Source organism: Musca autumnalis, unplaced genomic scaffold, assembly GCF_047663935.1.
Source record: "Musca autumnalis isolate F117 unplaced genomic scaffold, ASM4766393v1 scaffold_3, whole genome shotgun sequence".
In the NCBI taxonomy this organism is placed as follows: domain Eukaryota; kingdom Metazoa; phylum Arthropoda; class Insecta; order Diptera; family Muscidae; genus Musca; species Musca autumnalis.
The window spans coordinates 34,046,385-34,070,101 of NW_027411866.1; the positions used below are offsets into that span (position 1 = coordinate 34,046,385).

General features: G+C 36.4%; 2 protein-coding genes across 3 annotated transcripts in view; one reads left to right on the forward strand and one right to left on the reverse strand.

Annotated features, from left to right (window-relative positions):
- Nucleotides 1–23,717, reverse strand: part of Flo2 (flotillin-2) — a 580,663-nt gene that overhangs the window by 514,262 nt on the left and 42,684 nt on the right. The gene's annotated exons all lie outside the window — the stretch shown is intronic.
- LOC141399806 (glucose dehydrogenase [FAD, quinone]) overlaps nt 3,627–23,717 on the forward strand; it is a 72,395-nt gene continuing 52,304 nt past the window's right edge. Inside the window, exons 1-2 of one of the 2 annotated variants that reach the window (XM_073979113.1) lie at nt 3,627–3,736; nt 9,943–10,756. The gene's annotated coding sequence lies outside the window, so the exon portion shown is untranslated. The remainder of the gene's footprint in view (nt 3,737–9,942; nt 10,757–23,717) is intronic. The other variant, XM_073979112.1, reaches the window with a different exon arrangement.

A 23,717-nucleotide genomic window follows, 5' to 3' on the forward strand; every position in this document is an offset into this window, starting at 1 on the left:
TCTTCTATTCTATAGAAGACGACCCCTACGGAGGTCTTCTTCTATTCTATAGAAGACGACCCCTACGGAGGTCTTCTTCTATTCTATAGAAGACGACCCCTACGGAGGCCTTCTTCTATTCTATAGAAGACCCCTACGGAGGTCTTCTTCTATTCTATAGAAGACCCCTACGGAGGACTTCTATTTTATAGGAGACCCCTACGGAGGTCTTCGTTTTTATAGAAGACCCATACTGAGGTCTTCTATAGAAAAGGTTCTTCTATATAATAGGGTTCTTCTATATAATAGAAGACCTGCGTAGGCGTCTTCCATAGGTCTTCTATTATATAGAAGACACCTACGGAGGTCTTCTATTATATAGAAGACCCCTACGAAGGTCTTTCAATCTATAGAAGACCCCTACGGAGGTCTTCTTCTATACTATAGAAGACCCCTACGGAGGTCTTCTTCTATACTATATAAGACCCCTACGGAGGTCTTCTTCTATTCTATAGAAGACCCCTGTGGAGGTCTTTTTCTATTCTATAGAAGACCCCTACGGAGGTCTTCTTCTATTCTATAGAAGACCCCTACGGAGGTCTTCTCTTTTATAGGAGATCCCTACGGAGGTTCTCTATTTTATAGAATACCGCTACGGAGTTCTTCTATTTTATAGAAGACCCCTACGGAGGTCTTATTCTATTCTATAGAAGACCCCTACGGAGGTCTTATATTCTATAGAAGGCCCCTACGGAGGTCTTCTTCTATTCTATAGAAGACCCCTGCGGAGGTCTTCTATTCTATAGAAGACCCCTGCGGAGGTCTTCTATTCTAAAGAAGACCCCTGCGGAGTCTTCTATTCTATAGAAGACCCCTTACGGAGGCCTTCTATTCTATAGAAGACCCCTACGGAGGTCTTCTATTCTATGGAAGACCCCTACGGAGATCTTTTATTCTATAGAAGGCCCATACGGAGGTCCTCTCTTCTATAGAAGACCCCTACGGAGACCTTCTATTCTATAAAAGACCCCTACGAAGGTCTTTTATTCTACAGAAGACCCCTACGGAGGTCTTCTATTCTATAGAAGACCCCTGCTGAGGTCTTCTATTCTACAGAGGACTCCTACGGAGGTTTTCTATTCTATAGAAGACACATACAGAGGTATTCTATAGAAGGTCCCTACGGAGGTCCTCTATTCTATAGAAGACCCCTAGGTTTTCTATTCTATAGAAGACACATACAGAGGTATTCTATAGAAGGTCCCTACGGAGGTCCTCTATTCTATAGAAGACCCCTACTGAGGTCTTCTATTCTATAACAGACCCCTACGAAGGTCTTCTATTCTATAGAAGACCCCTACGGATGTCTTCTATTCTATAGAAGACCCCTACTAAGGTCTTATATTCTATAACAGACCCCTACGAAGGTCTTCTATTCTATAGAAGACCCTAACGGAGGTCTTCTATTCTATAGAAGACCCCTACGTAGGTCTTTTATTCTATAGAAGACTCCTACGGAGGTCTTCTAGTCTATAGAAGATCCATACGAAGGTCTTCTATTCTATAGAAGACCCCTAAGGAGGTCTTCTATTCTATAGAAGACCCCTACGGAGGTCTTCTATTCTATAGAAGATCCAAACGGATGTCTTCTATTCTATAGAAGACCCCTACTAAGGTCTTATATTCTATAGAAGACCCTAACGGAGGTCTTCTATTCTATAGAAGACACATACAGAGGTATTCTATAGAAGGCCCATACGGAAGTCCTCTATTCTATAGAAGACCCCTACGGAGGACTTTATTCCATAGAAGACTCCTACGGAGGTTTTCTATTCTATAGCAGACACTGAGGTCTTCTATTCTATAACAGACCCCTACGAAGGTCTTCTATTATATAGAGGACCCCTATGGAGGTCTTTTTTTCCATAGAAGACCCCAACGGAGGTCTTTTATTCCATAGAAGACCCCTACTAAGATCTTATATTCTATAGAAGACCCCTGCTAAGGTCTTATGTTCTATAGGAGACCCCTACGGAGATCTATTTTGTTTTCTAGAAGACCACGGAGGCCTCCGATTTCATAGAAGACCCCTACCAAGGTATTTTTTCTGTAGAAGACCCTTACGGAGGTCATCGATTCTATAAGAGACCTCTATGGAGGTCTTCTATTCTATAGAGGACCCAAGGGATTTCTATTCTATAGAAAAATTGAGGACTTCCATTCTAAAGGAGACCAAATAAGCTTCTTTTCTATCTGTAGTCTATAAAGACTCCCTTGTGATCTTCTATAAAAAATATACAAATTATAAACTTCAAATTTTATTTTAATTTCGCTAACAAAAATTTTTATCACTCAAAACCAACATCAATAGCTTCTTCACCAAGCTCATCTCAACCTCGAGAATGTTAAATAACACTTACGCTTGACTGAAGCTGTAGTGGTTGGTTGTTAAAAACCATAACAAATATTCATTACACGAAGACAAAAAAAGAGTTACGGTGATAAAGTAATGAATGGTGCAATGTTGAACACAGAAGGGGGTCCATAGTAGTAGACACTGTTTGCTCTCACCACCTAACTATCATTGCAAATGTTAACATTAAAATAACGTCAAGATGTAAAGATAAGCCGGGTTATGTGTTTGCTGAAGCCTAGCCCACAATTGTAAATACAGATGAAATCTTCTTTCAACATGGGCAAAAAAAAAAAAAACAAGATTGGTATATGAATAAGTAATAGGAAATTAAACAGGTGAATAATTTTTCGAAATTTAAGAGCGAACGTAAATGAAAATACGAAATATATTGGTACGGTGCTAAGGGAGGAAGGATGGAAATGTGCATATTTTTATATTTATTTATTATATTGACTTGTTATAAAATATAGCAGGTGCTACAATGGCTATTAGCTAAGATTATTATTTTTCTTATGTTTATTATTTTTTATTTTTATATTTGATGTTTAATATTCATATTTTTTTTTTTAATATTTTTATTTGTGTCACAAGAACTCTCTCTCTCTCTCTCTCTCTCTCTCAAGGAAGGTACTCCTTTTCTACAGTCATCGAAAAATTATTTCAATATTAGAATTAGTTCTTCGAATCCTTTTAAACAATAGACTTAGGACACAAGCACTAATTTTCTCTCTATATCCATTCAATAACTGAGCCCTCCCGTCTCATTATTTTATTTTGTTCTTGATATCAATTTTTTTTCTTACTTACATAAATATTCGATTAAGATTTCATTTAAATTTTACCTGTAAATAAAAAAGGAAAAAACCAATTATTAATAAACATAAATAAATTTAAATAAACTTCCAGAAGAAAAAATTCACACACACACAACTTGGATTGCATTTTTAGTTGTTATTCCCCAAAACGATTAAGAAATAGCGCCAAAATACTAAAACCCAACAAAAAGTACGCACACTCACACACAACAATACTACCAAGAGCCAAATCATAAGAAATGTATAGTAAAAAAATTGTAAACAATTTATTTACTACTTAGCAAAACTATGCAACATGTTTGGAGGTTCGTTTCGAACCTACTGCTTTTATTCATAGTTGGCCCCAACATACACATTGAGGTAGGTTGGTTACTGGGTTTTATGCGCAAAATCATGCAGATGCTTTGGCCTAAAACAGTTTTAAACGGTACGGCACAAAGAGAGCACGGTTTTTTTAGAAACTACTGATCGTCGTCGTTACGATCGATTGTCGATGTGAACGTGATTAATTAGAAAATTATTTGTGGTATAAAATCTTTTTTTTTTTTTTGCTTGAAAACAATTTTGAAAGAAAAGTGAATTATTGAAGTGATAAACGCAAAGAAAATGAATGAAGAATAATTATTAAAATAAAGAAGATTTGGAGAGAAAGAAAGAAACGAGTGGAAAGAAATGAGACTGGGATTATTTTTATTTATCCTAGAAAGTGATATCGAATTTAAGGCATATTTAAGAAATTGTGGCACCAATGAAAGCTACTTTAAAAGAGCCTCAATAGATTCTACACCAGTGGTGCATTAGCTTCTCTGAGATTGTCTTTTCCTTGCTAAACAATGGCAGATGATAATAAAGAGAGCCTATGTTGTTGTTGTACATCCGTTAACGTATATGGCCGAGCATTGCCGTTCTACACGACATGTTCTTATTTTAGAAGAAAATCAACAGAAGCACCTGTATTTCAAAATTACAAAAAGGTCAATTTTTATTCGTGAACAAAAGCGACAAGAGGAGTTTTTATAGGAATGTCTTTATTCTCAGCCGTTGATGTTTTTCTGATACACAAAAAATTGGTCTCTTGGAATCTGTCTATTTTGAAAAAGCTCATTTTTCTATGACAACAAATCTGTGCAACGTGTAGCCTGACTGGCTTATACACACAGGGTCGTGAGTTCAAGACCACAAAAGTAATAAAAGGGGTCAAGATTTTGATGTTTTCAAAATTTTCTAATGGCCATCATTTTATTCTGTCAAAAGCAATAAGACCTTGGTGAATAAGATATTTTTTGGGAAATATTGGCCCACTGTGGTGTATGAATTCTCTCCTAACACAAAGACAACATGAACTTTTTCGGACTTTCAACGGACTTGAACTTTCTGTGAAAAGATCTTCAGCTCTTCTCAACTCATAGAAGATCAACAGAACTTCTCATTGAATATTAGCAGATCTTCTCATGGAATATCAGCAAATCTTCTTAGAGTAAGACTTCTCATAGAAGATCAATAGATTTTCTCAGACGAAGACCATTCGATTTTCTCAAAGAACATCAGTTGATCTTCTAATAAAGACCAACCGATCTTCTTAAAAAAAATATCAGTAGATCTTCCCATAGAAGATCAGTAGATATTCTCACAGAAGATCAGTAGATCTTCTCATAAAGAATCGGAAAATCTTCTAAAAAAAGATCAGTATATCTTCTCAAAGAAGATCAGTAGATTTTCTCAAAAAAAGATCAGTAGATTTTTCCAAAGAAGATCGGTAGATTTTCTAAAAAGAAGATCAGTAGATTTTCTCTAAGGAGACCACTTGACCTCCTCATAAAACATAAGTTGATCTTCTCATAGAAGACCAGCTGATCTTCTCAAAAATCGATCTTCCCATAGAAGATCAGTTGATATTCCCACAGAAGATCAGTAGATCTTCTCATAAAGAATCGGAAAATCTTCTAAAAGAAGATCAGTATATCTTCTCAAAGAAGATCAGTAGATTTTCTCAAGAGAAGATCAGTAGATTTTTCCAAAGAAGATCGGTAGATTTTTTAAAAAGAAGATCAATAGATTTTCTCGAAGGAGACCAGTTGACCTCCTCATAAAACATAAGTTGATCTTCTCATAGAAGACCAGCTGATCTTCTCAAAAATCGATCTTCCCATAGAAGATCAGTTGATATTCCCACAGAAGATCAGTAGATCTTCTCATAAAGAATCGGAAAATCTTCTAAAAGAAGATCAGTATATCTTCTCAAAGAAGATCAGTAGATTTTCTCAAAAAAAGATCAGTAGATTTTTCCAAAGAAGATCGGTAGATTTTCTAAAAAGAAGATCAGTAGATTTTCTCTAAGGAGACCAGTTGACCTCCTCATAAAACATCAGTTGATATTCTCATAGAAGACCAGCTGATCTTCTCAAAAATCGATCTTCTCAAAGAAGATCAGTAAGTATTCTCAAAGTAGACCAGTAGGATAGAAACCCCTGATCAGTGGATCTTTTAAAAGAAGATCAATAGATCTTTAAAATAAGATCAATAGATCTTCTCATAAAATATCAGCAGGACTTTCCGTAGATCTTTTCATAAAGATCAGTAAATTTTTTAAAAGAAGATTAGGTGATCTTCTCAAAGAAGATCAGATGAACTTCTCAAAAGAGATAAGTAGGTCTTCTCATAAACGATCAGTAGATCTGCTCGCAGAAGATTCTCTTATAGAAGGTAAGAAAATCTTTTCATATATCAACAAATCTTCTGATAGCTGATCATAGATCAGTTGATTTTCTAACAAGATCAGGAGAACTTCTCATAAAAGATTAGCAGCTATTTTCACAAATTATCAGTATATCTTCTTATTGAATACCAGTAGATCTACTCATAGAAGATCAGTAGATTTTCTCAAAAAATAAAAAGATCATTAAATCTACTCAAGGAATATAAGTGGATCTTCTCGACGAAGATCAGTCGATCTTCTCAGAGAAGATCAGCAGATCTTCTCACAGAAGATCAGTAGAACTTTTCATAAAAGATCAGTAGCTCTTTTCATAGAAGAGAAGTAGATCTTCGAGAAGACCTTCAGAAAAGATCTCCTAACAGAAGAAAAAGGATCTTCTTCTCACAAAATACCAGCGGATCTTCTCATAAAATATCTGCGGAACTTTCCATAAATATTCAGCAGAAGTTCTCATAGAAGATTAGTAGATGTTCCCATGGAAGATCAGTAGATATTCTCACAGAAGATCAGTAAACCTTGTCATAAAGAATCGGAAAGTCTTCTCAAAGAATATCAGTAGATTTTTTTTAAATAAGGTCAGTAGATCTTCTCAACGAATATCAGTAGATTTTCCTAAAGAACAACAGTAAATCTTCTCAAACAAATTCAGTAGATCTTCTCAAAGAATATCAGTAGATTTTCTCATAAAAGCTCAGTAGGTCTTCTCAAGGAAGATCAATAGGTCTTTTCATAGAAGATAAGTAGATCATTATAACTTCCCATAGATCAATAAAACTTCTTACAGACGATCATAGATAAGTAGGTCTTTTTGGAAATTCAGAAGATCTTCTCATAAAAGATCAGCAGATCTTCTCATAAAGGAATAGCGAATCTTCTCATTGAAGATCACTTGATATTCTCAAAGGATATCAGTAGGTCTTATCATAGAAGATTTTCCAGGAAGACCAGCAGACCTTCTCAGGAAGGATAAGCAGAAGTTCTCATTGAATACCTCCTGATCTTCCCAAAGATGTTCAATAGATCTTCTCATAGATGTTCTCACAAAAGATCAGTAGATATTCTCACAGAAGATGAGTAGAAACTCTGGCGGTGGAAGAAAAGATCTTTTCACAGAAGATCAGAATATATTCTCTCAAAAGATCGGGCGAAAGGTTTCATGTTATTCGACTCGGATCGGACAGATCTCTTTGATATCATTCAAAGTCTCATCTCGTTCTATCTGCGATTAGACACTCCTTTAGGAATTGAGGACCCATTGGTCTTCTATAGATGACCCAAGGGTCAGTAGGTCTTCTCATAAAAGCTCAATAGATCTTCTCACAGAAGTTCCTAACGTCAACTTTTCTAGAGAAGATACAAAGAGATATTTATTTTATAGAAGACATAAGGATCGTCTATTTTATAGAAGACATAAGGATCGTCTATTCTATAGAAGACCCAAGGGTAATCTATTCTATAGAAGACCCAAGGGTCATCTATTCTATAGAAGACCCAAGGGTCATCTATTCTATAGAAGACCCAAGGGTCATCTATTCTATAGAAGACCCAAGGGTCATCTATTCTATAGAAGACCCAAGGGTCATCTATTCTATAGAAGACCCAAGGGTCATCTATTCTATAGAAGACCCAAGGGTCATCTATTCTATAGAAGACCCAAGCGTCATCTATTCTATAGAAGACCCAAGGGTCGTCTATTCTATAGAAGACCCAAGGGTCATCTATTCTATAGAAGACCCAAGGGTCATCTATTCTATAGAAGACCCAAGGGTCATCTTTTCTATAGAAGACCCAAGGGTCATCTATTCTATAGAAGACCCAAGGGTCATCTATTCTATAGAAGACTCAATTGTCATCTATTCTATAGAAGACCCAAGGGTCATCTATTCTATAAAAGACCCAAGGGTCATCTATTCTATAGAAGACCCAAGGGTCATCTATTCTATAGAAGACCCAAGGGTCATCTATTCTATAGAAGACCCAAGGGTCATCTATTCTATAGAAGATCCAAGGGTCATCTATTCTATAGAAGACCCAAGGGTCATCTATTCTATAGAAGACCCAAGGGTCATCTATTCTATAGAAGACCCAAGGGTCATCTATTCTATAGAAGACCCAAGGGTCATCTATTCTATAGAAGACCCAAGGGTCATCTATTCTATAGAAGACCCAAGGGTCATCTATTCTATAGAAGACCCAAGGTTCATATATTCTATAGAAGACCCAAGGGTCATCTATTCTATAGAAGACCCAAGGGTCATCTATTGTATAGAAGACCCAAGGGTCATCTATTGTATAGAAGACCCAAGGGTCATCTATTGTATAGAAGACCCAAGGGTCATATATTCTATAGAAGACCCAAGGGTCATATATTCTATAGAAGACCCAAGGGTCATATATTCTATAGAAGACCCAAGGGTCATCTATTCAAAAGAAGAACCAAGGGTCATCTATTCTATAGAAGACCCAAGGGTCATCTATTCTATAGAAGACCCAAGGGTCATATATTCTATAGAAGACCCAAGGGTCATCTATTCTATAGAAGACCCAAGGGTCATCTATTGTATAGAAGACCCAAGGGTCATCTATTCTATAGAAGACCCAAGGGTCATCTATTCTATAGAAGACCCAAGGGTCATCTATTCTATAGAAGACCCAGGGGTCATCTATTCTATAGAAGACCCAAGGGTCATCTATTCTATAGAAGACCCAAGGGTCATCTATTCTATAGAAGACCCAAGGGTCATCTATTCTATAGAAGACCCAAGGGTCATCTATTCTATAGAAGACCCAAGGGTCATCTATTCTATAGAAGACCCAAGGGTCATCTATTCTATAGAAGACCCAAGGGTCATCTATTCTATAGAAGACCCAAGGGTCATATATTCTATAGAAGACCCAAGGGTCATATATTCTATAGAAGACCCAAGGGTCATCTATTCTATAGAAGACCCAAGGGTCATCTATTCTATAGAAGACCCAAGGGTCATCTATTCTATAGAAGACCCAAGGGCCACCTATTCTATAGAAGACCCAAGGGCCACCTATTCTATAGAAGACCCAAGGGTCGTCTATTCTATAGAAGACCCAAGGGTCGTCTATTCTATAGAAGACCCAAGGGTCATCTATTCTATAGAAGACCCAAGGGTCATCTATTCTATAGAAGACCCAAGGGTCATCTATTCTATAGAAGACCCAAGGGTCATCTATTCTATAGAAGACCCAAGGGTCATCTATTCTATAGAAGACCCAAGGGTCATCTATTCTATAGAAGACCCAAGGGTCATCTATTCTATAGAAGACCCAAGGGTCATCTGTTCTATAGAAGACCCAAGGGTCATCTATTCTATAGAAGACCCAAGGGTCATCTATTCTATAGATGACCCAAGGGTCATCTATTCTATAGAAGACACAAGGGTCATCTATTCTATAGAAGACCCAAGGGTCATCTATTCTATAGATGACCCAAGGGTCATCTATTCTATAGATGACCCAAGGGTCATCTATTATATAGCAGACCAAAGGATCGTCTATTCTATGGAGCTAAGGAGCTTCTATTCCATACAATACCTATGGGCTTCTACTCTGTAGTAGACTATAGAGGCTTCTGCTCAACAGAAGAGACGGAAGCGCCATGGCTTTCCAAGGAAATTTAATCTGTAGAATACCCAAGGGACTTTTATTAATCTAATCCTAATTTATAGATGACAAAAAGAGCTTTTATTCTATATATGACCCAAGGGCTTATATTCTATAAAAGGCCCAAAGGTTCCTATTTTATAGATCACAAAAAGGGCTTCTATTCTATATATGACCCAAGGGCTTCTATTATATAGAGACCCATAAACAGTAATCTTAGGTCCATATTTTTTATGTTCGATTTTGTTTCATTTTAGATAATTCCATTATCTCTATTTTATTCAAAAATAACCGAAAGTGAAAAAAAAATTGTTTCTTACAATTCTGCTTCTTTATCTCCATAAACTTCACTAACTCATAATAATAAACAATAATAACAGAAAGCAACAACAAGAAAAATAACAACCAACTTTTGAAACTCAAACTCTCAACGCTTGACCTAATTTTCGAATTACAACAAAAAATATTGCAAACAAACCACAATAGTTGTGGTAAAGCAAAGCAAACTACCAAACAATCAGACAACCAGCCAACCGACCAAACAAACCAATCGACCATTGGCAAAAGCTGGAAAACGTGTTGCAACATTATTTTGTGGATTCCCCAAGGCAGACTGCAATTGTGTGGCGTGTGTGTGTGAGTGTGTAAATCACATGTGTCTGTGAAATTGCATTTTGTTGCTCAAAGTCCATGCATGCAAGTGACAAATACTCTTAGACTAAAGATTGCAAGAAACCGAAGAAGAAAACTTGCACTACAGCAGCTTTTAAACAAATATTTATTGAAAATAGGCCTATGTGTGGTAGAAAAAAAAAACAAGCCGGCATTTTTTCTTGTTTGCTATGGAAGAGTTGATTAGACAGTAAAAGTATTCATAAACTGCAATATTATAGTGGCATCATAACAAGAATTGCTGACATTTACAACAGACAAGCAAACAAGTCGGAAAAAAGCACAACGTGTCTAGCTCCATATCTTCTTATCTTATAAAACGCATTTTTTTCTTTTTCGTTTGAAGTTAAATCAATAACAAGAAACAGGATCGCCTATTTTGAGCATCAAACTATTTGTGCCGCTTATTGAATGTTTAACAAGTTTTGTGGGCAAAACTCTTGGTGGAATATGTGTCAACAGTAGCAGCAGCCGTTGTCTATAAAAATATTGAGTGCAAGAGCAAATGCATTACAAGGCAAGGTAGGTAAACCACTTTGGTGGAAATAAAAATAGTATTTATATATATAGTATTTATAATATATTTAGTATATAAAATAAAGGGAAAATCGGAAAAATTAGTGATTTTTTGTGGAAACAAACAAAAGACTTAAGAAACAAATTTGATTCTACGAAAAATTGGCAATCTCACACTGTCATAAACTCTTGAAAATGTGATAGTCACGGTATGAGAGAGTTAGTCTGTTGGATTCTCTTCCATTGCTTGAAATACTAAACAAAAACATAAACAAACAAAAGACTTAAGAAACAAACGTTATATATGATAGGTAAAGCCGACAGAAGATCAGTGATTGGATCCATGACAATAATATTACATTTTTGCGGATGAACTAGGTTCCATAGTATTGAACTAAAAATAGAATCGGACAGAAGAATTCATTAATATGGGGAAGTCTTCCCCGATCCCTTTGGAGAAGTTTCTGGAAAACACTACCCTATGTCAAACGAAAAAAACTACTATGAAAAATTAATTAAAATCAAGCTTGATGATAGACACGGTGCTCTTGAAACAATTTTAAATGGAAGGTGCTTACACCTCGGAAGTGTTTGCGGATTCAGAAACTACAATGTTTGTAGATGAGAAAAATCAAAAAAACAAAAAAATCGCCGGAGCGCTTTTTAAATAAATCGCGATTTAAGTTGACGTTTTTAGGGGTTGTTTTGGTTATCACGACTTAGCTTAGAACCCGCAAGTCGTATCAAAATCGGACTAAAAAAAATGTTGTAGCTATGAAAATTCTCTACAAGATTGACTTTTATGGTTTGTTTCTTCAAATTTTGAAGCAACAAAATATGGACTATAGCTGAAATAAATACACAACAGGTATTCACGTAGGTTTTACCGTTTTTGAGATATAGGAGTTCAAATTGGGACAATTCAAATTCAATTCAATTCTGAATCGCCCCCTTATAAAACAATGACATGACTGCAAATTCCCAACTTAAACTTATATATCTAAAAAAATGTTACAACTTAGGATAAGTTACTTAAGCCAGTCCTGTAGAGAATTTTCACAGCTTTAAGATTTTCTCAGGTCCCATATCGATAAGACTTACCGTATTCAAGCAAAATCGCGAAACCCTAACAAAAAAAACCTAAAAATGTAAACTGAGCTTCTTTATCTCAAAAATGGCACACGCTGGGAACAAATAATAAACGTCACTCCTCTAGAGAATTTTCACAGCTACAATATTTTCTTTAGCTCCATTTCGATTGGTCTTGCGGTTTCCAAGCAAAATCGTGAAAACATAAAAAACACCTAAAAATGTGAATTTTGACCGCGATTTATTTAAAAATCCCTACAGCGATTTTTTATTGTTTTTGTATTTTTCTCATCTATGAACACTGCTGTTTCAGAATTCACAAAAACTTTCCCTGCGCCAGCGGTTTTCATCAAAAATTGGTTAAGGCGCACCCTTCATGACATTGTTTTATAAGGGAGCGATACAGTCAGTGCTTTGTCCCAATTTGAACTTCTATATCTCAAAAATGGTAAAAACTACGAAAATACCATAAAGGCTGATCTTGTAGAGAATTTTCATAGCTACAACATTTTTCTTAGTCCCATTTTGATACGACTTGCGGTTTGTAAGCAAAATCGTGAAAACCTCAACAACCCCTAAAAATGTCAACTTGAATCGCGATTTATTGAAAAAGCGCTCCGGCGATTTTATTGTTTTTTGATTTTTCTCATCTATGAACATTGTAGCTTCAGAATCCGCAAAAACTTCCAAGGTGTAAGCACCTTCCATTTAAAATTGTTTCAAGAGCACCGTGTAGACTAATCGGTCCATTATTTATGGTCCATACCTCATACAAAATACCATAAATGCAGCATAAGTGTTGGTCTTAGAACGTTTTAAAAATTTTACCACACGTAGTCTTCGTAGTGTCTACTGGCATGAACTAAAACAGCCCTCAAAAGGCATAACGGACTTGTCCCACACTTTACATATCGCAACATTTCTTCTAAGCTAAGGGCAAATTCGATCGTTTTACTTCGACTACCTTACCCTCAAAAATTATACATATGTGCGCTTACATCTAGTTTAAGGCCGATTCTCGGTTCGTATTGAAATTATTTCCATGATTTTATTTTCGGAACCACACCAACCACAAAAGTTTAATATTTGTAATTAAATTTATTTTAAGGCGGTTTCTTAGATCCTATTGAATTTTTTACAGCTGTTGGTCCATCTTATTGGTCCTGATTTCAACCGAATATCTTTTTTTAAGGAACCCCATATATTCCGATTCGTTGTCCCCTAAATTTAGTAAAAACTTACGGCCACCAACCTGAGATAATGACTCGATAACTCTAAAACCCTGTTCCCATATCGGGTTACAACGGTTTAATTAGTTCTAAGGGATTCCATGTCCCGAGGGGTGACGTATGGGATGGAAGATACCAAGGAACGGTCCTGACCGGCTTTAACATGGCAAAGCCCAGGATTTTTCTTGGTCCCTCTTTCATCTCAAGTGTACACTGACCTCCCCGTGGTGTCACCTGGGGAACTGACTTTAACACCCGTTAAAGGTAGTGAGCTAACATAAGAACGTTATAAACCTGGGTTTGGGAGTCGGGTTAGTAACCCTCCCCTAGAAAAAATAGCCAACTATGAAAAAACGAAAGAAAAGAAAAACAAACCCCTCTAAAGTTGACGAACCCCGCAAACGTTTTAAGGACCATGATCTGCGAATCTGCACCTGGAATGTTCGCACTCTTTATAGAGAAGGTGCAGTTTTGGCATTACCAGATGTAATTGAAAAGTACAAGGCCGACATAACTGCCATACAGGAAATACGATGAAAAGGGAAAGGCGTCACAACAGCACCTAAAGGTGACGCACTGTATTGTAGCTGCCATTACACAAAGCATGAGTTTGGTTGCGGATTTGTAGATAGTGGTCGGAGGTTAAAACATCTGGTCTCCAGCTTCACCCCAGTGAATGAAAGACTGTCCGCAATTCGAGTAAAAGCAAAATTCTTCAACATCAACTTTATTTGCGCTCATGCTCCCACTGAAGACAAGGACGAACAGACCAAAGATATATTTTTTACGAGCGCTTAGAAGAAACTTATGACCGTTGCCCTGCCCATGACATTAAAATTATTAATGCCAAAATTGGAAAGGAGAATATCTTTGGCCTAGCAGTCGGGAAATTCAGTCTCCACAGTGAAACATCTGACAATGGTATGAGGCTGATAGACTTTGCATCTGCAAGAAACATGGTAATTAGCAGTACCATAAGGGCACCTGGCTGTCGCCAGATCAAAGAACAAGTAATCAAATTGATCACGTTGTGATATATGGAAGACATGCATCAAGCGTGTTGGATGTACGATCGTTCCGAGGTGCGAACACAGACTCGGACCACTACCTTGTTGCAGCAAAGGTACGTACCAGATTAAACGTAGCAAACAAAGTGCGAACAGACACAACACGGAAGTTGGATATCGGTAAGCTGCAATCACAACAGATAGCCACAGTATATTCCACTCAACTGGCCCAACTGCTTAATCAAAGCACTCCACGTCCCGATAACATATCAGGACAAAGACAAAACATTGCCCACTCCATGCAAACAGCCGCAAAATCAGTACTTGGATACCAGAGACCTCCACCAAGGAATCCATTGTATGACCAGGAGTGTCGCGCTGCTACCGATGAGAAAAATGAGGCATATAAGGCTACTTTACAATCCGTAGCAAAGCGTAGCGCACGAGAGAGATATCGGGAGAAAAGGAGAGAGGAGAAACGTATTTTCCGCAGGAAAAAGAGAGAGAGATGAAAAAGCGGGAGTGTGAAGAAATGGAGATGTACAGGATACAGAATGAAGTCCGAAAATTCTACCAAAGCGTGAAACATCAAACTGATGGCTTTGGAACTGGCACATCCTCCTGTAGATACCAGCAAGGTAATCTGGTAATTGATACAGATAGTGTGCTAAGGATATGGAAAGAATATTTTTCCAAACTGTTGGTATCCAATAGTAGCGAAGTCGACAAAGATACCACAGATCCAATCCCAGAAGATGGTATTAAATGTATACCACCCGGCCAAGATGAGGTAAAGACAGCAATAAACAGGCTGAAGAATAATAAGGCAGCAGAAGCTGATGGCCTACCAGCCGAAATGTTTAAAACCGGAGGCGACACGCTTCTAAGGTGTATGCATCAGCTAGTTAGCTCCATCTGGCAGGAAGAACGCGCACCCGACGATTGGAACCTGAGCATCCTGTGTCCCGTCCATAAGAAAGGAGATAAGACTTTATGCTCCAACTATAGGGGCATAAGTCTTCTCCCTATCGCCTACAAGATAGTGTCAGGGATATTGTGCGAACGACTAAAGCCCATGGTCAACGAAATAATTGGACCATACCAATGCGGCTTTAGACCTGGCAAGTCCACCATTGACCAGATATTTACGCTGCGGTAAATCCTGGAGAAGACCCAAGAGATTCAGATCGACACCTACCACCTTTTTGTCGATTATAAAACAGCCTTCGACACCCCGCTACGTTCAAATGTATTCCAAGCCATGTCTGAATTTGGTATACCCGCAAAGCTCATTCGCCTTTGTAAAATGACTCTAACTGACACAAGATCTTCAGTTAAAATAGGAAAGAACCTCTCCGAAGACTTTTGTACCAAAAGAGGTTTCAGGCAAGGAGACAGCCTTTCGTGTGATCTTTTCAACATCCTGCTAGAAAAGGTTATATGAGAGGCAAACGTCAAAAGAAGTGGCACAATTTACACCAATAGCCACATGTAACTTGCTTATGCTGATGATATAGACATCATGGGGCGATCAGTAAAAGAAGTAACCGATACCTTTATGGAGGTCGAAGGAGAATCTGCTAAAGTGGGTCTGGCGTTAAATGGAGAGAAGACCAAGTTGATGGTGTCGACCCGCAATGCGTCCATTAAGATCGGAACAACTGTTGAAGTTGGTTCCTATAATTTTGAGGTAGTAAAAGACTTCGTATACCTCGGCAATAAAAAGAAGAATTATATTGGCTAACAGATGTTACTTTGGCTTAAATAAGCAGTTTAAAAACAATGCCACACAAACAAAAATAACGCTTTAGAAAACACTGATACTACCCATGCTGATGTATGGTTCCGAAGCCTGGGTACTTGCGCAAGCAAATAAGGCAGTGTTTGGCGTGTTTGAGAGAAAAATTCTTCGAAAGATCTACGGACCAATCTGCGTTGACGGTGAATATCGACGTCGTATGAACCACGAGCTGTATCTGCTACACAACGACACCAATATAGTTAAACGTATCGAGATGCAGCGATTGCGTTGGTTCGGTCATATAATAAGAATGAGCGATGATGAACCCGCTAAAAAGGCGTATAAATTCGCGCCACTTGGCGGTGCACGCAGAATTGGCAGGCCAAAGAATAGATGGCGCAAACCATTGGATGAAGAGATGACAAAGCGCGGTATTCCAAACAGCGAAGCACTAAACAGAGAGAATTGGAGATATTTTCTTAGTTCGGTCTATGGAACAAATGTTCTGTAATGGGCCAGCTAAGTAAGTAAGTAATATCCAGAGTTATGGCCAATGATATCTCATTTACAAGCCACAACATAAAATGGAGATTTATAATAAAAGATAATTAAAAAAATAAGCTACAGTGTTGTATTTAAAAGATCACTAAATTCTAGAAAATAATTTTTCGTTTAACATCAAGTAGTATATTCTTCTTCCTGATGGAATTTCTCAAATAAAACGCTTGCCACTTAATTTTGTTACCATTTTTAATTTAAATACAAGCGTTTTATTTGAGAGATTCCATCATGAAGTAGAATATACTACTTGATCCTAAGCGAAAAATTATTTTCTAGATTTTACTGCATTTATAAATAAAACGCTGTAGCTTATTTTTTTTTACTTTAAACTTTTTGTAAGTACAGTTTTTTGACCTCTGAGAACCCCATAACCAAAATAAAGCCAATGGCTTGTTTAGTGCTCAATAAGTGGACATAACCTATTGATTTCGAGTTTAATTTCTCGTTGGAGCCGAGCAAAATGACCGATGATTTTTTGCTAGTGAAAAAGGAAAGCCGAAGATTCGAACCCACACAAGCACCATTATGTAAACGGTTTTGCCGTTGGTTGCGGGTCATCAGACATATCGGCTATGGAGTGGCTTCTCTGTCATTGAACTTTTTATCTTTCAAATACAGCTTGACAAACGCTTAGCGCCACAGCCTTTGGAAGTTATGTATTTTGGCTCTGAAAGCTAACCTGCCGTGATAACACCTTTTTCATATGTTTCTTCAAGGGCGTAGATTCATAGTTCGATGATAGAGAAGCCATTCCACAGCCGATATGTCTGTCTGAGCTGCTTCCAACAGCGAAACCGGTCACATAGTGGTTGTTGTGTGGGTTCGACTCTTCGGCTTTCCTTTCTCACTTGCAAAAATCTTAGGTCATTTATTATAATTATTAAAATGATCTTAATATTAAAATGATCTTCGCCCTAATAGGCAACAATTTCAAATAAATAAAAAATATTTATTTCATTTAAATATTAAAAAATGCCACGCACCAACCACTTTTAATTGATATGATATATGAAATAAATTTGTATATAATATAAAATATGTTTTAGTTCGATTCGGTGAAAAAAATTTCCGCACCGTCAAGGATTTCTAAAGGTTTTGGATATTTTTTTCTTTGTAAAAAAATTGTGTTTTAATTTTTTAATCAAACATATCTATGCATAAATATGATTTATATATGTTAAAATAATTAAGAAAGTATCAGTCAGCTGTGCTGACGGAGAAATACCCTCAGCCACTGACAAAAAACAAAACCAAACCAATATAAATGCCGTATATAAAATATATTGATTTTGTATCACTAGTTTGGTTCAAAATCAGTAGGTACCGTAATGTGGGGCTACACCAAATCATTGCCATATACCAAACATTTGTCGTAACCGAACTTCCTCATAAAGGACTCGAAATATTAAATTACCTTAAAATAAATTAAAAAAATATTTTTGAAAAAGTTTTAGAGTTATCTTGCACAATTGCCGGCAGGGTTTTGGAGTTTTTTTTTTGGTTTTTGGCCATTATCTTAAGAAATATTGACTAACGTCGGAAAAATTTGCCACTGTAAATGAGGCCGCTCGAACAACCTACTGATAAAACGAATCAAAACGATGCGAGAGGAGCTCTTAAACTACATTTTTTCCGAATTTTGTGTGGGAGGTACCCGAAGGAGTGGACCGATACAATCCATATTCCAACCTGATACATAACTGGATGAAATAATACGTTGTGCAAAGCCTGTCCCAATACGAAACTCCCTACGAGAATTGTCTTGCGGATTTGCCCTTTTGGTTGGTGTCGTCAGGGTTTCTTGGAGCTTTTAGGCCAATATCAGGAAGTATGGACTTGCGCAACAAAAAAATTGTAAGGACAACTTATTGAAAAAAAATTGCAAGACCATCCGAGAGGAGCTGTTAAACTTCATTCTATCCGAATTTTATGTGGGAGTTCGGGAACCTCCCGATGACCGATATAGTCCATATTCGACCCCGATCTATATCTGGAAGGAATAATACGATGTGCAGAGTTTGGACCGAATTGATTGCTCCCTTCGAGAGTTATCGTTCACACCATTTTACAGAAAAATTTTGAACTTTTGTGGGGGAGGTACCAGAAGGAGTGGACCGATCTTCGAACTTATACTAAGTTTGGACAAAATATTACGATACCCAAAAACAGGAGGTTTCAAAAAAGGAAAGGCAGTCATTCGTTTTATGTTTGTAGCTAATGTCGATTTATTTCAATCTTTGTGACCTGTCATAACACACTTATTCAATGTGGGCGTTAGTCAGTTTCTTGAATAACCAAAGTGCCTAAGCTGTTTTCGCCTGCATAATTCTCTTTGAATTTATTACTTATTTTATTGACACCTTGTTATGGACTTTATGCTTGACAATTCAAATATGCACTCATAAGTTTAGCAAATATAGCGATTAGAAAACAATAGGCCCCCGAAATTCTTCTACAAATATATAGCATTTTGGACCACGGGACATTCCTGAACTTTTTTTAAAAATTTCATGAAATTAGGTTCAGTAGTTTTGGAAAAATATGTATTGAAAAGAGTGGGAGTGGTAATCAATTTTCTATATATAACATATTTATTTTGGCTTTTTAAAGCGTGGGAAAGGTACCCAACCTCAAAATTCGTAACTTTGCAAATATGAAATTGTGCAAATGTCGTGATTTTTATTTATATAGATATAGAATTTTTAAAGAAATAGGGTATAGGGGAAGTACCGCACCCTTTCCGGAATTCAACTAAATTTGTGGTCTATTTTAACCGGGGGACATTCCTGTACATTCCCTGGCAATTTCAGGAAAATCGGTTCAGTAGTTTTTGTAGCAAATATTAAAATTGAAAATAGAAACCTATGTCGGGTTACGGCTATCATTTCACAGAAAGAATTAAATTACAGGAAAATCGGTTCAGTAGTTGGAGTAGAAGTGATAAAAACTGAAAAAAGTGGGCGTGGTCAAAAACCCAAGTGCGCACATTTTACAGAAAGAATTATTGAAATCGGTCCAGTCGTTCTCAACTGATGCAGTTACCAACGAACAACATTTGATTTATATTTATATAGATTACCTATGATCCTTGAAATAACCATGTTAATAATTGAATTGAAGTTACATCTGATTCACAGGACCTGAAATGCAATAAAAATCATCGTATTGTAAACTCCTCACTGTGTTTGTTATGTATTGATCAATTCTAGTTTCCTTCCCATCATTTAGTTAAAATAAAATGTATGGACTTTTTACTGCATTTGTCCATTTCATTTCCCTTCCGCTCTACCTCTCTTCAGGCATAAATAAAATTTCTCAATTAAGAAATTATTTGTAAATTCCAAAAAATAAAAACATGTTACATATACGAACACTACGTTGGTTTATTATTTATTATTGTTTATTTTTTGTTAGTAGCTAAACAGTAGCTTGTAATGGTAGCTTACATTTTATTGGTTATTGTTGCATGCCAGTGGTTAATTAATAAACGAAATGTTGTAATACAAAATTTCTTTGATTATGAATTATGAACACAAAAAAAATGGTTGACTTATTAAACAATTTGTTTCTTTTACTACATTTGCAATACAAATGTGATAGGAACGTGTGGAAAATATAGGGGACAGATGTGATAAAGGCTCCACCAAATAATATGTTTAGAGGCGTACTATGTGTGTGAGCCAATATGAAGAGACTTCAAATTGTCATAGAATGACATAGGTGATATTAGGATATTATATAAAAACATTCTTTTGCAAAGAAATGCTGCCCAAATTGATTAATTTTTAATGTTTTGTTAACTTATTTTCGTCTGACTGAAATATCAGAATGATATCATATCATTTAGTAATATCATTGGAAGTCTTAAACGGCAAACGGTTATTCAGAATGGTTTTTTATTTCGGTCAAAATTGAGTAACTTTTGATCGAATAGAGATATTTTAATATTGTTTGATTCGACGGGTAACATATAAAGCTTTCCTTCAATTAAAATCCATCCATAAATTAAAGTCCTGTGGTTCTTGAGAAATGTAGGTATTTTTAATTTTAAATATTACTATTTCTGCCAATAGTGGCACTCCACGCCTACAACATCTGATATTTTTATCTAATTTGTTGTTTTTCCATCCACGAAAACAGTTCCAGTCGATAGCCGAAATAGTTATGTATTGGGTAAGGTGGCTATACTGCTCCATCGAAAGTTGTGTATCTTAGCTAATAAGTGAATAACACTTTGACATCAATAGCGCCTCTGGCGGTAATTGTTGGAGTTATTTTAATGGAGTTTCGTCTGCACCAGATTTAGTTCCCTACAAATTTTCATGCAACGGGAGGTAATGCCAGTGCAGATATCACTCATTTACTCAAAGAGTGTCACATCTCAGCACAATTAAGTTTCATTAAATTAGCGCAAACCTATAAGCACCATACCCAAGACACAAGCCGTATTTCGACTGCACTTAATAACATGCGATTTTGTCTGCATTGGCATTACCCACCTACTTTATGTTTCCTTGGACATTAGTAGGGAAGTAAATTCAGAATTGGGGGTATTTGTAACAACACAACACACCTAGTCCGAAAAGTCAAAATCACTTTTACCAAACCTGGATGTCCTGTGACAACACTAGAGTCTTTAGCAACAAATTTAGAACATAACATCAAACAGGTTGTGTATTGTACATGATTAAGATACTTACAGGTTTGTGCCTAGACTGAAGACTACATAATCCAGTGGCAACTCTAAAGCATCTAGCGGTGATTCCTCAAACTAATTTAATTGGGCTTCATTTGCAAGGCATTAGCTGTGTTCCAGAACTAAAAAGTTTTTACAATTTTTACGACTTTTACACATTTTACTCGAAAAAGCGTTCCCGTACACAAAAAAGTTGTAAAATGTTCACTTCTCTTTAAACAAAAATGGCGCTGAATGATGCTCTCTTTAAAAACTTTTTACACGACAAATTTGGGCGAGTAAAAAAATAGTAACATAGTTGCCGGCGTCTGATTGGCTGATACGCCGACTTTGACATTTGTTCCAGTTTTTTTGACGTATTTTCCATTTTTCCGTTCCCGAACTATTTCAAAAAACTTGTGTGTGAGAACAAATTTTTTGCAGTTCTCTCTTTTACGAGTTTTACCATTAAAAAGTACGGGAACGAAGCTATTATCTTAGTTTTGCGATTTAGCTATTGACTGAATCACTCTGTGACAAGACCATACTCACCAGAAAAAATTGGAAGTTGTGCAAGACAAAAAAGAGTAAACATTTCTAAATAAAATACAAACTAAAGCTGCGAAAATTTTTGCGGCAATTCATGAGACGGTAATTCTTAATGGAGTGGAGTTGGAACCCATGTCAAAATCTGAACTGGTGATGAGAAGGCAAAACAAAAAAACCTTTTGGATGATGAAGCAAAATCAGTTGCAGTTGAATATAGCGGAGATACTGATAGGCCACTTTAAGAGTACAACAAAATTAAGAATATCCTTCAAGCTGTCAAAATGTTTGTTTACGTTTTCAATTACTTAATTTACAATAACATTCATTTTTACATATTAAAATCTATCAACTGGCCGTTTAACACCACCTTATTATTGCATCAATGAAGTTCTTAATAATAAATACATTTTATTTATTCTGGGATATTTTGCAATTGCTTACATTTTTATTGCATCCTTGAACTGATTAAAAACACATTCGAGGAATGCCTTTAAATTCGATCCAAAGCCTTGCATCAAAAGACGTGCTTTGATTTCTAGCCGCGTGTTTTGGAAGCAGTAGAGAATGCTTCCTAGACGCGTGCTCTCTTCTAAAAATCCTCCGAAAATTCATAGAAAAAGATGTAGTGCATCGGCACCTGTACTATTGACTAAATCGCATCGATGGGTGCAAACTTTTTGCTGGGTACAGACCGTAGGTTTGTGCCTAGACTAAATATTGAGTAATCCTATGGCAACAAATCCTTCTGTAACTTATTTAATGCTGATTCGTCAGCAACGACATTACCTTACTTATGTGTTTAAGCCAATGACTGAATCACCCTGTGACAACTCTATCGATTCTAGTGGCATATATCAGAACATTTTAATTTAGGGAGAATATCAAAGGGATTGTGTCTTAGGTATGGTATATATATAAGGACTCCAGGTTTGTGTCTAATTAACTGTCGATCCTAGCGAAAAATATAAGAACATTGTAATTTATGGAGAATATCATAGGGATTGCGTATTGGGAATACTTAAGAGCTGCAGTTTTGTGTCTAATAAACAGGAGACAATTCATGTCTTACAGTGTTTCGCCTGCAAATACAGTACCTTCCTATCAATTCCAAGAAAATAATCTGGAAATTTACTCGATCACGGTTCTTAAAATGATATGCAAAAAGAAGAACAAATGTGTCAGAAGGTTTTGCCAACAGAGATATACAGGGTTATCATGAATATTTCCCTCGGAATTTCCCGCGAGGAAAAATCGATATTTTAAAAATTTGAAAACCACTTGAATCACTTAATTATGCAAGATTCTTGCTGAATTGACAAAAATATTCCCTTTTTGGACTTAAATATGGAAATAAAAAATTTTGAAAGGGAAAGGGAAAAATTCCGCGCGGAATTTTTATTCATGATAACCCTGATAACTTTAGCCTTTGACATAAAGAAAAGAAGCAAACCAAAATATTTTATCCTTGACGTCTATAAAACATATGGATTATCAGTCAAGGATTTTCTTCAAATTCCATGATTATTTATAGACATCGCCAGGGAAATCATTTTCATGAGATCCATATGAGGCAAACCTTCGGCTAGAAATTGAGACATTTATCTATGGGCTGATAGAATATCGTCTTTCCAAAGAGAAATCTTTTTTCGTAATCATTATTTATTTCTAGAGTTAACATAATTTTGTGGCCTCTATTCGGAAGTTGCTAATTTGCCATAAAAAATTAAAGCTTCTTTTTATTTATCTTAAAAATTGTGGACGTTCCGAATGAATGTGGACCTTTCCCAGCAAAAATTCGGATCCGATAGTCATTATATAACCCATTACAAAGTAATGTAAACAAAAATAAGTACTTATATTATTCCTTACTAAATTATGAGTACGGTGACACAGAGCGTGTGTGTCCGATTACAAATCCTAGGGTTGTGTGTTCAACGCTTACGATTTTTTAATAACAAAATAAAGACAGATGGTGGTGCACATGTAAGCGTTTAAACAACCCTTAATGCTCGTGCGCGTGGCATAGTGTGTAGTGTTTTCGGCTACAAATCGTAAGTTCTGATGATCAAATCCAACAGAGTGCGAAATAAAATAAAAATATGATGTGTGTTGGAAT